This window comes from Taudactylus pleione, unplaced genomic scaffold, assembly GCF_031769625.1.
Source record: "Taudactylus pleione unplaced genomic scaffold, aTauple2 ptg000005l, whole genome shotgun sequence".
NCBI lineage: Eukaryota > Metazoa > Chordata > Amphibia > Anura > Myobatrachidae > Taudactylus > Taudactylus pleione.
The window spans coordinates 501,875-520,551 of record NW_028284408.1 but is presented as its reverse complement, the minus strand read 5'-3'; positions in this window follow the sequence as shown (position 1 = coordinate 520,551).

The following is an 18,677-nucleotide window of genomic DNA, read 5'->3' as shown; positions in this document are numbered from 1 at the left end:
TTATATGCGACTGAGTCTTTAAATCTGTATGCAAAGTGCTACAGTGTAATGGCTGCAGCTTTTTCATTCCAGGTTCCATTGTTCTTCATATACATACTCAGATGCACACAGATATACAAGTGTTGCATATCAAATTAATCAGCAGACTGCTGGTGTGTCCTAGTTGCATCGCAATGTGACTTTTTTGGCAAAAACTTATGTCAATGCAAGCATAATCTCCCGGGACATGGCAGCTCACTCATGCTAGGCAAGTCATGCCGTGTGGTGTATTGAGGCTAGGGGGTCAATTTACTTAAGTGAGAGTTTTCAGAATGGAGATTGGTTGCTTTGGGCAACATCTCCACTTCTAATATACTCTCACTTTAGTAGATATACCTCTAGATGTGTGTGTATATATATATGGAGAAAAACGGCACTCTTGAATAGATTCAAACACCAGAGTGTTTATTACAAATCCATACAATGGTCAGCAGTTAGAGAGGGTCTGTGGCAGAGGACCGGCAGCTGGATGCGTTCAGCTGCTGGTCCTCTGCCACAGATCCTCTCTCAAGACGATAAGGAGATAATGAGTACACTGTAATTTCTAATACATTGCACTTTTTGCACTACTGCACTTTTTATTGTTCATCTGTTGGCTGATGGAATACATACACGGATTGGTGTTTTATAATAAGATTTTTGGCATATTATCAAGGTGTGCGGATTGACTGTATTGGACTACATGCATATTAAATTATATTTGATCATGCACCCATTCATTGAATAATGTCATAGTGTGCTGACTCATGGTGTGTTATTTATAAATAAAGATTAGTATAAATATAAGTATAAATATGAAGTACCCGGTATTGGCTGGGTTTAAATCTATAAATTATTAAGTTTTATTATGTGATGTTGTCCAAATCCATCTAGTGGAAGGCCCAGAACAGGCTCTCTTTGTCAAAGTTCTTCCCAGCACAATTCACCTTGAGCAAGGCTGTAACTAGTGTGGTGTGACTGGTGCACTAGCACAGAGGTCATATGCTCTGTGGGTGGAACAGCTTACATCCACCAGTGATCATCTTTGTCTGTATGTGCCACCACCATCTGCTGTGTACCGCCCGCTACAATGTTTAATAAGAGTGGTGTGTCCGGCTCCTTCTCTGCCGGGAGCACCACTACCATTACACATAGCAGTGGGCAGCACTGCAGCAGCCTGCACCTTTTGTCCCACCCCCTGCAGAGTCTCTTGGGACTGGGAGAGATATCATGACATCTCTACCAGTCCATTCCAATGGTGCCCTGTGCCGAGGAGCCGATGGGGCTAAGCAGGACTCAGGAGGAGTCAGAAGAAGAGTTGGCAAGCAGAGCTGATCTGAGTGACGCCTGAACTGATGGATAGCCTAAAGTGCAGGACCTGACATCAGCAGTGAGGGAGCAGTGCAGCACCCTGAGACAGTGGGGGTTGAGTGCTGTACAATATTATTTAATATTAAATATAAATTCACATCATCATTGAATCATGAGGGGAAATAAATGCATAAGGAGGGGGGTTGGGTGGTTATTAATGGGCATGTAAAGTTAATTTTGGAGAGAATGAGGCATACAGAAGGGGTTTGGGGAAGGAGTATTATTATGTATTATTACCAGTTGTTTATATAGGTCACACATATTCTGCAGCGCTTTACAGATAATATTTGTCCATTCGCATCAGTACCTGCCCCAGTGGAGCTTACACTCTATGTTCCCTACCACATGCTCACATACACACACACACTAGGATTAATTTTTTTTGGGACCCAATTAACCTACCAGTATATTTTTGGAGTGTGGGAGAAAACCGGAGCATCAGGAAGAAACCCACGCAAGCACAGGGAGAATATATAAACTCCACATAGTTAGGGCCATAGTTGGAATCAAACCCACAACCTCAGTGCTTTGTTGCAGTAATGCTAAAAATTTCACCGTCTGTGCTGCCCAACAAATGACATTTAGTCACCACCAAGAGGCCCAGCTCCACACTGACATGGTATCACTGGCAATAGCCCCTCCAGTTTTACAATCAGTTTGGGGGGGCACTGATACTGTTTCTTACAGAGGTCACTGAAATGTCTAGTTACGGTAGTGGCCTTGAGGTCAGACAAGACCTTAACCACTCCATTAGGCATCCCATACCAATTGCCACTATCTGTGAAGTTTTCATCCAAATCCATTAAGTGAAAGGCCCAGAACAGGCTCCAGAGGTTAAAGTTCTGCCCAGCATACACCAACGGTAGGTCCGACAAGGAACTCAACCCCCTAGTATATCTTCTGGGATCCAATGTTATCACTCTGTGAAGATTTCATTTAAATTATGTGATGTTGTCCAAATCCATCCAGCAGAAGGTTGTCGCCTCATAGCAAGGAATGCTTTTAATAATGTATCTCTAATCCTGTTATTGTAAACTTTTTTTTTGTACAGCTCTGCAAAACTATGTACACTGATGCATCTGTGCCATACTTTTTTAGGAATTTTCTCACTATGCTCAACTACTCTATCCATGTTTATGGGTGTCAAAATGAAAGGGGGGTATGGAAATCCTGGGCCTCTGTAGGGGCCAGGTCATGCTTGGTTGGTATTACCATGCCTATTGAGATGCCATGACAATGCCCTAAACCTTTTCCAAAAATATAAGACAGCTTGTACACAATAAAGGTACACAGCAGGGTCAAAGCTGGTTTTTCACTGGAAAGTAAACATGTTGTGCTTTATAAATTAGTTCTTGTGGTTTCATAATGAAAAATATCTTTAATTAGAGGGTGTGGATAGACTGGCTAGTTATTAGTACAGCAATAATTGTGTTGTGTGTTGGTTATTGTGAAAAATTTAAACAAAGTAATACATTTTCTATTTGTAAATCTACAAAGCTAATTGTACTAATTACAAGTATAGAAACAAATTGGGTTTTAGTCATATGCTACTACTGAATATACAAATGGCAGGCAGCACCTGCGAAGATAAGGGCAATTTGCACAATGGGAAAATACATGCAGATCTAATGTGCTTAAACAGATTGTAACAAAAGGGCTGGCTGGTTAGGTTGCAAATGCGAAAAGCTACAGTATATTCAGCAATGATGTTTGCTCCAAAATCAATGTGCAAATAAGTGTCACAGCTCTGATCACAAGTCACAGAGAGCATTGACATACATATATTAATATAATCCAGAGTGACTGAGGGTCAGAAAGTATTAAACTAATGTTATAAGGTTAAAGATATGCATTTGTTGATGTTTGCCAAAGTTATCTTTGGATCTGTCCCTGAAGGATCAATCTGCTCCCAGTTTTGTGGGATTGCATAAAATGAACATGGAGCAAGCAGAGAAAATGACATTTCAAAGTACTCTGCATTGTTGAAACACTGGGCAGTGGTTATCACCACCAATGTAGTGAATGGATAACTCAAAAGTATTCTTTGCAGAGTGTATTTTTTTCAGATAGCAGCAAGGCAAATAGAATAAAATATAGGCCTATGGTAAAAATGCCAAAGTGGCATTACATAATGTTTCTTTTTTGACATTATTACATTATACATATATAATAGCCGGCCGGCACTTCCATTTAACACACGCGGCTTGTCGGTCAGAATCTCCACGCTAACCGAGCACACGTGACATCATCATCCATGGGACATTATTGATATCTGGTTTTGATCAGACCATTGACATTTACCAGTAAGCCAATTTTGATTACTAGACACCAAGATCCTAAATACAGTGTCTAGCATTTACTATCATGGACTATATTGGAAGAACAATTAACTCCTGATTTTACTTTTGGCTAATAGCAAATGAATATGCCTGCACTGGTCTGATACTACAGCCAGATCTAATTTGTAGCACCAACTGAGACATTGTGTGCCGAAACTCTGATACATTATTTCCAAATAATCAAATGGATACATTCCTTATATGTTCACTATGAATACTGCTTTACAGAACTCTTTTATTGCTGATCTGCCACTGGTGGTCATTAATATCCATGTGTATACTGTTTATATATATATGTGTAGTAGAGAAATTGCTGATCTTGTGAAATACATGAGTAAAAAAAAAACATTTCAATGAAATTATGTATTTTTAATTACAATTTGACTTGTTGGCTGAGAGTGTGCAGTCTGCAATTATTTTTTCTTTTCTATTTTTTACTTTTCATTTTGGGAGGAGTGCATACCTCTCTTGACTTGACAGCTGCACCTAGTCTATTCAGATTTGAAATTAGCGCCTCCACATGTTTAATGTTATCTGAGGAACATAGCCAGAATCAAGCACATATTTCCTTTAGAAGATCTGCCTAAAGTCATACATACATTTATATCATCATGCCTAGACTACTGCTATGCCCTCTATCTTGATCTCCCAGCAAAAAAATTGCACCACTCGCAGATGGTACAAAATGCATATTAACCAACCAGACCCATTTCAGCCACATAACACACCTTCACACCTTCTCTACTCTCTTCACTGGCTGTCTGTCAGATGGTGAATTGTTTTCAAGATTAGCTTACTGACTTTCAAAGCCCTACATGACCAGGGCCCAAGGTATTTGAAGCAGCTTCTGATCCCTTACTATCCAACTCGATTACTGTGATACATTGACGAAAGACTATTAACAGTACCGAGAATCTCCTGAAAATCATCTGGGGTTGAGCTTTCAGCTTTGTGGCTTTGACTCTAAGGAAATCACTTCCATGTACAGTTCAAGAAGCCTCCACTGTAGAATCCTTCAAAAATAGAATCAAGACAAGTGGTTGGCAGTAAGCCAACCTCCAGCTGCTGTACAACTACAAATCCCAGTGTGCCTTGCAACAGATTTAGCATAGCCAAATAGCAAAACTGTGGCAGGGCATGCTGGGATGTGTAGCTCTACAACAGCTGGGGGGCCGCTTATTGCCCACCCCTACTCAAGATTCACCTATCCACCCAAGCATTTCACTAATGTCCCTTGTTAAGCTTGTTTTGTATTTTGTGCTGTAAAGGCAAATGTAAAGCACTTTGAGTCCTTTAGGAAAAAAGTGCAATATAAATAGCATTATTATTATTATTATTATTATTATTATTATTATTATCATTATTATTATTTTTATTATCAGTGTCCTGTCTTTTGGAATTCCCAATGCCACCCATCCAGGATTAGGAACCCTGCAGACTCTGGACAACAGTGCTGATTTCTGGACTAACTAAGGAATCATGGACACATGGGAATCCTTTGTTTGAATCATTTTATTATATTAGACAGAAAACACATATACACTCTCTTTCTTGTAAAAAATGGATCTTTGGGTTACTCAGATGACTAATGTTCCTGCAGTTGACCCGATGCTGCATCATCTGACACAGCAGCTTAGCAGTAAAGCTGACAGGAGGAGCCTTTTTACACAAGATGCCTCCTGCGGCATTTACATATTGTCACACAGCCGTTGTATACAAAGATGCAGAAGCTGCCACAATAGCGTCCATCTCTTATTTAGCTCCACAGTTGTATTCAAGACTTTTGTACTAATTCAACCTAAAGTGTTCTGAGATTTAGGACATAGATAAAAAGACAACAAAAAATGTAAATGTGCTCAGCTGGTGTAGGTAAGGATTACAGCCATAAATATGTGTTCAAATCAAAAATTAAAATACAAATTTCCTCATGCTGAGCAATATATACCTGTTGATTGAGCCAATCTAGTGTGGTTTTGAACTTCATATGATTCAGGGGTTAGTGTTTGTATGCCTGGGTGATGAATGATCATACACATTTCATTCATATTTATATATACAACTAAAGAGGCACCACAGGGCTGTAAGGAGGTGTATTCATACAGGGCCTGATTCAGAGATGTACCTCCATGCAATGATGAACATACATCTCTGATGGTTAGGGGTCTGCGCCTGTTCAGGACCAATTCTGCCCATGTGCAGAATGGTTCCTCCGATTATGCTCATAGACTCCCCCCAAGATGTAGCAAGACTGACATTATGCAGCACTTGGGGGACCGATGAAACAAGGATCTGCTTCAATAGATGCAGACTATTGGCCCCTGAAGTGACCAGCACCCAAACAAGCTGTGGGGAGCTTCAACTCCCGCAGCCTCAGCAAAGGAGCAACCATCATGACCATTGGTCACGATGGTTGCGATGGTGATCGCAATTGAGGCAAGTAGGTGTCTGATACAGCCTTCTGTATTTGCAGAAAGATGGATGGAACTATATAGCTGCTTGTGTGTGGCTCTGCAATTCTATATATTTGTGAATCAGTCCCACAATGTGGAAGCACATGCATCCAATTTCTGTCCAACTCAGCACCAGCCTCATAAAATGTATTGCCCACCCAATAAAGAAAATCAAATATATTATAAATAATGCAACATTCATGTAGATACCTTCATGCATAAGACATTTCAATAACATTGGAAGTAGATGAGTTGTTAATACATTCATTTATTTTCTAGAGAAATAAATAAAAAAATTGTGTAGTACCATCGTGAACCATAAAATCACATTTAAACTCCCATTTGCATGAACAAATGCTAATTATCAGCTAAAAGCTAGTCCCAATTCATATGCACCATTTCATTGCATCTCCCAGGCTTTAATTTGGAATGCACTGAAGATGTGTTTCTATAGCAAAGTTTTTATGGTACAGAAGAGGAAAACATCAAGAAGCACACTGGATATTTGTAAATTGTAGAAGATAAGAGTAAATTTTTTGTCAGGCGTTTGAGAGAAGACACAAATATGTAACAATAAAAATGATACAGTATGAAAGAAGTAACAATAAGAACCATGTTGCATCAAAGTGATCAAACTATTTTAATCTCACTTTGGCAGATGTAATGACAACTTGCTGGGTAGACTGTTGGGTTTGGAGCAATGTCTGACTGTGCTGTTAGCGTGCCACCCACTGCTGTAAAGTAGGTAAAGTGGATTCTGTGCTGATGGACAGGCCATTGCTCCTGACAAAGGTGTGTGAACATATGGAAATGAATTGAGCTTACTCTACAATCTCAAGTAAGGGGGGGAACAACCACCCACAGTATGTAGCTGCTACACTCCTTGGCTGGCCGTCAGCACAGAATCCTCTTTACCTTCTTTATAGTAGCAAGTGGCATGCTAGCATCACAGCCAGACAGCGCTCCAAACCCAGGAGCCTACCCTGCAAGTTGTAATCACATCCGCCAATGTGAGATCTAGTTGTGACTGTGGGGTAGGTGTATACTTAACGTGCCGCAATAAAGTTTCCTGCTTCACCTCTTTACTGTATTAACATCTCATCGGCTGTAGCAGGAGAGTGATAAACCCCCGTTCAGCGATCCCAGCTAGAGACCACAGTGCATCAACCTAGTGCTGATGTGATGTGTCTCAGTCCCTGCCAGCTCCACTGAGCATGCGCGGAATCTCACAAGTTTTGTGAGATACCGCGTGCAGCCCTGGAGCTGGCAGTGCCCACAGAAAGGACATTGCTGTCCCTGCTGTAGGGATAGGGCAAATCCAGGCTGCAGCTGTCGATAGTGATAGCTGCAGCCAGCGGATCATTCAGGCAAACTGACCATTCATACATAGCCCAGGCTCTCTGCACTTCTGCTACAGGCACATAGAGCCCCTGTCATTTTGCTGCCCAGACCCCCAATCATGCATGGGGGAGAAGTTGTATCAGCGCACATAACGTGCTCTGATGCTGATTTGGTGCTTCATACATCTCCCTCTCTGTTTGCTATAGATGTGGCAGCCCCACAGGTTTTCAAGGTGGGCTAACATCATATCAGCAGTAAAGATCGTGATCACTCACCAGTCTAACTTGCTATCCACCCGCTCCTGAGGGACACTCTTGGAATTGAGTACTAACCAGGTGCGGTGGCCCAGTGATCAATGGGGTGAGCTAAATACCGCTGTGACAATAAATGCCATTCTCCATGTAAAATATATATTTGTTATGTATATTTTAGAAATTAAATAATCTATTTTTATTCACTTCTGTGGAACTGATAGTGTTGTTGAAAGTGCAGCCAACTGTTGTAATTAAAGTTTTTGAAGTATTTGCACCTTCTTCTTCATTGGCTACAGTGTTCCCACACTTAGAAGTCACAAAGGGATCGCTATTTTTCAACAACATATCTTTATTCATCTATGAAGCAATAGTCAGCAAATTAGGCAGTTGTAATGGTCCGTCTGACAGAGTTAAATATGAAAAGGTGAGAGATAGTTTGGGCATATAGCGATGAAGATTGGGCAAATACTTCACCACAAAGGGTGCCTAGTGTTCCTTCCAAACAACAATGCTTGGCTAAAATGGGGCTAAAGGAGCAAATACCAAAATGTCTTTAGTTAATGTGGGTAGGGGAAGTCTCTTTCTGGACCCAATCACATTAAGGGGATTAGTAGAAGGGTGGGGTTCATAAGGGCCCACGATGGGCAAATGATCTGGTAGAAAATCATCCAACTGATGGTGAGAGTGAGGGATAATCATCAAGGAAAGTTTGAAACTGTCAGAAACAATTGAATCATGTTGGTAGCCATTGGCATACTGTGTATCAGAGTCAGGCATACTGAGAAGGACAGTAGGAGGTCATGGATTACTAGGATACTGGATTGATAAATTACTTTGCATAGAATTAGCCATCGAATTGTGAGCAGAAGGAATAATTTGCAATGATGGTGCCATACTGTCAGCATCACTCAAATCCTGTTGATAGTCAGTGACACTTGGTGGAGAACAGTTGAGAGATGATAGTTTTATATGAATAGAAATATAAATATCATCTATCTTTTATTGATGCAGGCCCCCTGAGATAACACAGGCTGGTATTCAATCAAAGGATCCATAGCAGGAACATAAAAGGAAATTCTCAAGTATTGCAATATTAAACAATTGCAGCTGTGGTCAACATAGGCATCAGTTTATTGTCTATTAGCAAATATATAGTGTATACTAGAGCAGAGCACAGATAGATAAGGCAAAGTATATTAGTAGGCACTAAAGTAAACATAACAAACTGGTAATGTGCACAGTTTAGCACTAGATATCGCTATTCTAGCTATTTAAAATGTACATAAAAGTATGCAGAGTGGAAAGGATGACAGTTTACATATGTATTGCAATATGAAAAACCACAGCAGTGGCCAACACAGGCATCAGAGTATAGTCTACTAGAAGATTAACAGTGTGTACTAGAACAGCATACAGATGCAATGCAATGTATATGTATAGTGGTAGACACAAACATAAACCTGATACGGTGGTGAGGTAGACAGAGCAGCACTAGATGGTGAGCTGCCCAAACTAGTTACCTACATAAGATGTATGTAACATATAATTAAAACAATATACACAAAGTGGAGTAATGGAGTCAGCAGACAGAAGGTAATCTAGCAGATGAAACCAAAAGTTACCCAGAGAATAGGATATCAGCATCTTCAAGGAAAGCTACAAAGATCAGGCTGAATACATTCATGGATCAGTATCCCTCCCCAGCTAGACAGCTCTGCTGTAGTCAACAGCAATTCATCAGGAGATGTCCAACAAAACTACAATGCTGCTAAAGGTTCTGGGGTCAAATTAATGCCATGGATGAACACATTAACCAGGAAGTTGACATAGGCACTGGGAAGAGGAAGGTCAAAGGCACTGAAGAAGAAGAGGAGCAGGTTACAGGTACTGGGAGAGTGGAGTGGATTACAAGCACTTAGGGTTCAGAATAAATAACACAGTGGTTTGCCTTGTGTACCAGAGATTATAAGTGTATTATAAGGACATATAAGGAATACTGCCCAAAAATCCCTTAAAAATACAGGCTACAAGAAAATATATATGTCTGTGCTGATAACCACATGAAAAAAATGTTCACATACACTCCAGAGCTGTCAATTATAATTTAATAAGAAACAATGTAATAAACACATTAAAAAAGAAGAACTGCAGTTCCTAAAAAGAATATACACTTGCAAATAGAAATAAGTCTGTCTATCATGAGTATTAAATATACACTGTTAAGTCCAAGAAATCCTTAGTACTCCTCTGGAGACCATAAATTCTCAGAGCAATGATGATAAAAATAAATGGTGTCCCAATTATAAGAGAAGTTGGTATGATATGTCTGCAAGTTATCAGGCTGAGTGTTAGAACAGACTATATGAGTTGAACTCCAAATGTAACTCTATTTCCCCGGGCAAACACGCAATGGGTATAGTGGTTAGGAAGATGTATCACTCACCACTTACCCACTCACAGCAGTCATATTTCCAAAGATAAGTTGGTATAAGTAGTAGATGTGGTCACAATAAAATCTCCTACATCAGCAGTGAATCGCTTTACATAAAGCGTTATGTGAGTTTGGAGGGCCGTATCAGGCAGCGATTGCACACACCTTAATGCAGTATACCGTTTGGTGGTTACATAAACAGTCCCCATCATCTAAAGCTGTGTGCGTCAGGCATAGGTGGCTGTTGTCCTACTTCTCTTAGTGCCGCAAATGGAATAGATCATGGCAGATAAAAGAGGTCCTCAATTCAGTGCTGTGATTATCAGGAATATTAGGAACAAAGCAGGAACAAAGCAGTGGTAGATATATAGTCCCTTGACGTGTTTCTCCCCTCTCTTAGGGTTTTTTACACAATAGTGATTCAATAGATCTTTCAACACAATTAGCTGTTCAATAAAGAATAAAAAATTAAAATAAGATATTGATAGAAAATTGGTTTGTCAAATGCTAGAATAAAAATAAAGAACATTATAAAAAAAAACATAAAATATAAATATTAATGCACAAAAAGAATATATAGAAAAAGGAAAGCCCCTATGTTTATTAATAACTAAAAATCTGAAATCTGCTTCAGCCTTCTCATTTAACCCTTTTGGGGACAGAGGGCCTGATTCTGAACCAGTCGCAAGCACTGTGCGCTTGCAACCGGGTCGATGGTGGGCCAGTGTGTATGCTCACAACGGAGCCAGCTCCGTCGTGTGCATGCGCGAGACCCGGATAGCGACAGGCAATCCGTTGCTCCGGGTCTCGTACCAAAGGGGGCGTGCTGTCCATGTTGAGTGACAGCATGCCCCCTTTGGTGGGTGAGCCGGGGGAGTGGCTGCCGAAACGGAGGCGTTCCCATGTGAACACCTCTGTTTGGGGGCGGCCCCAGTGACATCACGAGTGATGTCAGTGGAAGAGATTTCGGCTCTGTTAGAGCCGAAATCTCTCTGGGGCTTGTGGCAATGAGACCCTTCTACAAGGGTTTCGTCACAAGCCCGATGGTCTTGACCATTGTGACCTTCCTGGCCGCTCGCTATAGCTGTGGGTGGTCATCCACAGCTATGCGAGCAGCCAGGAGGCCATTCTAAAAAAATATAGCCCAGCCCTGATTCAGAGCGTGCGCTCTGTCAGAGCATCTGGCTTTGAATCAGGGCCAGATTTCACAGAGAATGTATCCAAAATATCTATCGGGCCTGTGAAATCTATCCTCTCTTCACAAAAAAGGAGGAATAGATTCTGCCGTGATCTATTACATTTGTGGCACAAACAGAAGTAGGGTAACAGCCACCTATGCCCGACCCACACAGCTTTAAAAGATCAGAAATGTTTATGTGACCACCATATGGTATTACTACATTAAGGTGTGTAGAATCTCTGCCTGATATGGCTCTCCAAACTCCCAGCGCGCTTTATGTCAAGCGATTCACTGCTGATGTACTGTAGGAGATTTTTTTGTGACCACAACTACTACTTATGCCAACTGGTCTTTGGAAATATGACTGCTGTGTGCGGGTTAACAATGAGTGATACATCTTCCTAACCACTACACCCATTGGGTGTCTGCCCGTGGAAATAGAGAAACATTTGGAGTTCAACTCATATGGACTGTTCTGATGATCTGTCTGATAACTTCAGACATATCATACCAACTTCTCTTATAATTGGGACGCCATTTATTTTTATCATCATTGGTCTGAGTATTAATGGTCTACAGAGGGGTCCTAAGGATTTATTGGACTTAACAGTGTATATTTAATACTCACAATAGACAGACTTGTTTCTATTTGCAAGTGTGTATTCATTTTAGGAACTGCAGTTCTTCTTTTTTAATGTGTTTATTACATTGTTTCTTATTAAATTATAATTGACAGCTCTGGAATGTATGTGAACATTTATTCTAGTGGTTATCAGTGCAGACTAATATTTTTTCTTGTACTTAGGGTTCAGAGCAGGGCACAGGCAAAAATGTATGGTGTGCTCTCACCAATATTCAAGAGCAGCAGCATCAGGCACTGTACAGGTGGTGTGCCTCCCAATTGCAGCAGGGGTTTAGAGATCCTTCCACTGAGCAGCAGTGGAATGCTCAGTCAGGCAGGGGACTAGCTGGGGATGAGGTTGTCCAAAAGGGAAAAGCAGGAGATGGAAGGTAAAAGAGGAAAGGTGCGTAAGGACCCCCAGGAGCTCAGAAATCAGCAGGGTACAGATGGTTAGATTACCAGATGGGAGGCTCCAAGGGTGAAGGATTTCTGAGATGCATAGTCAGCAACCAGGTCACAGCACAGCCTCACAAAGATGCAGGAGCTCCACTGGCCAAACCAGAGAGGAACTACTGGTAGTGATAGGAGCTAATGGTAGTGTCTCTGCAGAAAATCCACCACCCTGACAGGGCCTGCAGCACAGCCTCTCACTGTCTGTGGAAGTGTATACTTCTATAATTAGAGATATGTGATTGGGAGCAGGTAGTTCATGCAAAATTTCAGAAGCTGGATTCCAGGGTATATATGGGGCTCCACCAAAAATAAAAAGTCCAATGTCAACCCTTAACCTTCAGCAGTGAAAATATATAAGTATATCTCATGTAAGCGCAATAATAAATGGGAGATTGATTGAGATTCTGGCCAGATTGGAGGACCCTTGTTAAAAAGTTGAGATATACGATGCTCCGCCCACTAGAAGTCTGAAGTTGTTATTTTAATATTTGTCTTGTATATTTTTTTCATTAATTCACAAAATTTAATTTCATCTACAGCAATCCAGATGTTTTCCAGAACAGGACCTATCTATATGTTAGATTTACTAAAGCTTCTAAAACTGACAAGTGGTAGTGTTACCCATAACATAAAATCAGAGTCTGTCTATCATTTTCTAAGATGCAATAACGGGCAACACCACCACTGTCTGTTTTAGTAGCTTTTGTATATCTGCCCCAATGTATTTTGTATACAGCAATTAATATTGAAGGTTTAAAAATATCTGCCTGCAGAACTTTACATTGAACACATTGGGCTTTAAACATAAAGTAGTTATTAAAAACACTCAATAAACATTAATTACAGTATATAAATGTACAACATTGTGAAGCCATAATTGAATCAATTCATGTTGATGATATGGTATTGTTGGTTAAGCAATTGAAATAAAAGCTTCATATATGATGGGTGTTTTCCATATGATTTAGTACTAATAATACTTTACTATATTATCTTTACTTATTAATGAATTTCTATTTAAATCATAATTATTTAACATGTAAATTATTTTATGTATTGCTGTTTTCCATAAAGATAAATTACTTTTTATTTAAATTATTTTGATGCTTTAAAAATACAAATACTCTTTAAAACATATATTATGGGTATAGAAATCACATCTGAACACATTACGATTTTGATGGAAATTTATGTTGACTGCATAATGTCTTCAGTATTTGTACCTTCCATGTACTGGTATGAGGGTAGGTCAAGTAAGATGAGAAGGAAGCTTTTTTTTGTTTGACAGTTATTAAGGCTGACTGTTTTTCTTCATAAACACATATTTATTTTCTTGCAAGTTTCTGTCAGGGTAGGTCAACTGAAAACAGCATGAAAAAGAATTTCTGTATTTACATAGTCTATCATCAACATGCTCCATGTAATTACATCCTTTGTGATAGGGCTTTATAAATAGAAATGGGATTGCAAATACTGGATATTACAGAATTCTTATTAGATAAAATTCCCAGTATTGGAAATCTGCATAGTTGAATAAATAGAGTTTGAGGGCCTGATTCACTACTGTACGCAATTGCGATTATGCACGCAATAGGCTGATTGTTGTGTTCTGCACATGTGTATGCATCACAGTGTGTGTGCACAATCTAGCTATTGTGATCAGGACTGCGATTGCAGAGGCTACACAAACCCCTTGCAGAGTGTTTGACAGGAAATGCTGTTTGTAGGTGATGATGGGGGATGGTCGGGGAAACACAGGCATGCCAGTGCATTTACACACCATTGCAGGTGCGTGCATAAATTGTCCACTGAGATGCCATACGCAGTCTGAGGTCTCATAGCATGAATGGTTTTTAGCAATTTATGAGTAAGGTCAGAGCTTGTGCAAATGTGTATGAGGCTGCGATGGTACTCGATTGTAGTGATAGTTTTGCTATTCTGCTAAATATTACAGATGTGTGCAATGTAAAGTGGGTGTCCTAATGTAGTGCTGAGTTTGCATTGCGATCGCAATGGATTAGCATACTATCGCTTTTGAACTGCATGCATACACGCAATATTGTGATCCGTAGTGAATCAAGCCCTGAGATTCCAAATGTATTAGTGTAATGGAAAGATGTAAAGATTGTGGTAAAAAAATAACTATGAACAAATTGTTGATTAAAATCACTTTTTTAAATAAAATTATGCTTGTAATGCCATTTTGATTTACTGGAAAAATGCTGCAGCTTATTAAACTGGATTAGATCAAATAAGACTGGATTAGATCAAAGCAAGGATTGAAGGTCTGAACATGCAGTTTCAGTTGCCTCAGACAAAACAAATCGATCTATCTCTCTTTTTTTACATGTCTGTTAATAGTACCTCTTATAGGGCAACCGATCCCCCACCGTCAGTATCATGTCCATGCCAGTTAAATCACTTCATCAGGGGTGAGGAAGCAAAGTAGGAATATAGCAGACTTATGCTGGGCATACACGGCAAAATAAAATGTCTGTCAGACCGACAGACATTCTATCTGGCCGGCTGCCAGCCACAGATATCCGCGGCATACACTGTGAGAGAAATCTCACAGTGTACAGCCCGACATCTGCGCTCCACCCCCGGGGGAGGAGACATTTCCCTGTTCCTTCCGTAGGAAGGAACACAGGAAATGTCTGTCTGTCGGCCACGCTGGGCATACACTGCCCGATGCGGCCGACAGTTACCGGGTAAATAACGCATCAGACGGGCATGCTGGACAATCCAGCATGCCCGACCGAGCAATATTTAACCCTCGGCCACCCCCCCCACGCTATAATTATCGCGGCGATCCGCCGATATCGGGCGGATCATCCCGATAATTGCAGCGTGTATGGCCAGCATTAGGGTTGAATTCAATTAGTTGCAACTGTGCCACAATAAGCTTACCTTGGGTCAAAGAATATATTAGAAATCAACATTAATTTAACACGGCTGTCAATGTGTATTAATGGTGGAAAGTTGGGAAAATTTGTTATTTTAAAGTAAAAATGACAACTCCTTTTGAAATCAAAAGTGAATTAAACTGTCTAAACCAAGATTTAAATTCCTCTTGCTGCTTTAATTAACTCAGGAGAAGGGAGCAAGTAATCAGGAAGCTGATATGGCCAAATGAGCTGGAATATAACTCAGGACCAGATAACTGGGATGTGATCTGCCCAAACAATTGCTAGTATTCATAACTGATGAGTTTGTTGCTGTATCCATTTATCCAGGAGGATAAGGTAAATTCAAGAATTTTGGATGGTAGAAAAAAAAATGTTCTTTATTGAAGGGACAGTGATACACAATACATCATATACATCAAACTCAGCTGTGAGTTTATGAAACACTACAGAGAGACCCAAGACAGTTGCTTTAAGAGCAGAAAGAGTCATCAGCGAACTTTCCATTCTGAGGTCAGGGGTAAGAAAAAAATCACCTTGAGTAATAAGGTGTCTAGAGTACAGTTTCTGTATTTCAGCAAAAACACAGCAGAAAGATTTAATTTGGCAAGAGTTTGTTAAATAAAAGAAAACAATGGTGACATTTCTGCCGTCTAATCGACCTGTCATAAGGAAAAAACTGAACAGTTTTATTTCCAAGTTTAGAGTTTTGAATGAACAAAAGGGATCTATTAAACAGAATAGTCATGCCATTAGATTGAAATGGGACAAATAACTCAACATTGTGTTTACTGTCACTGAAGACATGAAAAACCATGGAAGAAAAGTGAGTTTCTTGGAGAGCAACCATTTTCACCTTACAACTATGAAAATGAATCCAAGCTAAGCACATTTTGTTTGAGGAATTTAACCCAAGGCCATAAAAATAAAGATATTTAACTTATGTTATAGGTAAGAGTGGAGAGGCCTAACAATCAGAGCCATGTACAAAAAGTAAAAAATGAGAAAGGAGGCAATATTTTGAGATAGTTACACTTCTATGCCAGTGAGCTAGAACAGAGAATAATAAAACAAAATGTTATATTAATGTAAATATACATATGGGTGCCACTGCTGGAGCCTGTCATTCTTTTTAAGCAGGATTATTTGGATTACACCAACCTTGTATGGTCAATAATCATCCATCAATAATGTTAGTCAAGCTGCAATTAGTGGGATTTGTCAAAAGGATTTCCCCCAAAGTGTGGCTTATTCTGTTTACTGACTAGTCACTATAAATGCATTCTCCTTATTGTGGTTGATAGATCTTCTTAGGATAATAGTGTCACTTGGCTGTGGACCAACTAAATTTACCAAGAGTCTTTATTACAACTTGAGACATGTGGTAACCAGGATACTAGTGGGTAATAATCACATTTTTGAGGAACATCATTACTAAACTTAATCTTAGGTACTAGTGTTAATGACACATTTTGCAACTAATTTAATTACCTTGTTAAAAGGGCTTCTGCACTATTATATTGTCCATATGAAAATCACATTCTGTGATTTTTTTTTGTTTTAATTGTTTCTTTGTTATTTTTCATTGTTTCTTATTGTTTTTATTATTAAATATTGCTGTAATTCATCTTACAATTAATTTTACTAACAGACTGACATGGGTGGCTCCAATTAGTGCTGTCTGGAGTGACTCTTATTTTTATATATGCTTTATGCAAATTCACACAGATTTTGCCGCAGACGGCAGCAAATAAGGCAATGAGTAGTTAGTCTAGAATATTTAAGTGGCATCTTTTTGTACAACAGCTTGCATTAATTATTTATTCTTCTTCTTGAGTGCTGGAATTGTGTTGTTTTCTCTCTTTTGAAAATTAATTTACATTGGATGGAAGTGGCTGAACATTAAACTTTCTTAATAATGTGGAAATACATGCAGAATATATATTAACAGCAAACCACTGCAGTTGGTGTGCATGTTGGTGTGCCACTGCAGTTGGTGTGCATAGTCAATCAGTAATCAAATATTTGCTTGTACAAATTGCACATATGAGATTCTAGTTCAGAAGTGGCTTTTCCAGCAAATATAAGGTATGTTGATGCTTGATTAATATCAGGGCCATAACTAAGGGTGTGTATATGGTGCCCCTGCACAGAGTACAGGGCTCTGTTGGTGGCACAGTTGCTGCCCCACAAACCTTGCTTATGGCTAGCTGGTTACCTGGTATGGCACACTGTAGTCAGTATTGCTGCGACAGTGCTGCCCATAGTGTCCATTGGACACTACAGGCAGGCACATTGCCATGTGAAGACACTCTAGGCACTGCTGTACTTCTAGCTGCTGGCACTGCCAGAGCATCAGTTTACTATTTTCAGCATCAGGTGGGCCATTGAGCATCTCAGCTTCCCTATAGTTTCTCAGAATAACCACTTCAACTAAGCTGCCACAGCCAGTGTTTTTGTGTCAAAAGACATAGACACTGGTCTTGGCATGCTTAAAAATGGGGCTGACATGCCCCTTTTTTCTTAAACACTCCCTCTCACTGCACCAAAAGGCAGCAAGCTGTGAGTCAAGTGATGTCTGCTCCTACACTGTGTCTGGTGATGCAGAACCAGATCTGCATTTTTGCAGTGTGGCTGCTGTGCATGCACACATTTTAAACCATTGGGTACTTGTTACCAAATCTTGTGACTAAGGGAGGATACCTCAGTCTGAAAAGTAGCATAAGCAGCAAATAGTTAATTATGGGAAGAAACAAGTACATGCATTTGTGTTTCAGTGCACTTCCCCAGGTCATTAACTTTAGTTCCCAAGTCCCAAAGAGACATATACATTTTAGAAAAGGGGTTCACTTGGAAAGCTGTTAACACTTAGCACACATAATCCACAATTGAGGGGAGCTTCAAGGTCCAGATTAGGATCTAAATTGTCAGGAGTTGGAAGATTGGAAGATACCTCAGTGAAGGGAATTGCACAAAATGAGGTAGTAGCAGAATGTGCAAAAAGACTAAAAGGTCCATTCTTCACTGCTGAGGTGGGGGAAAATGTACAAGAGGAGTTTCATGGTTCTGGAATTTTGTAGATCTGGCATGGGTATCAGGGTATTAACTGAGGAGTGCAGGAAACAGGGAGGCTTCAATATACCATGAGTTATAGGTAATACAGGTACTGGGAGACTAGAGACACTAGGAATCACAGACTGGAACAATGCAAGGATATTAGAATTGGAACAGTAACCCAAGCCACTGGGCAGCCTCTCGCCTAATATCCAAGGACCAATCAGGCCAGAGAACTACTACAGTGACAAGAAGAAC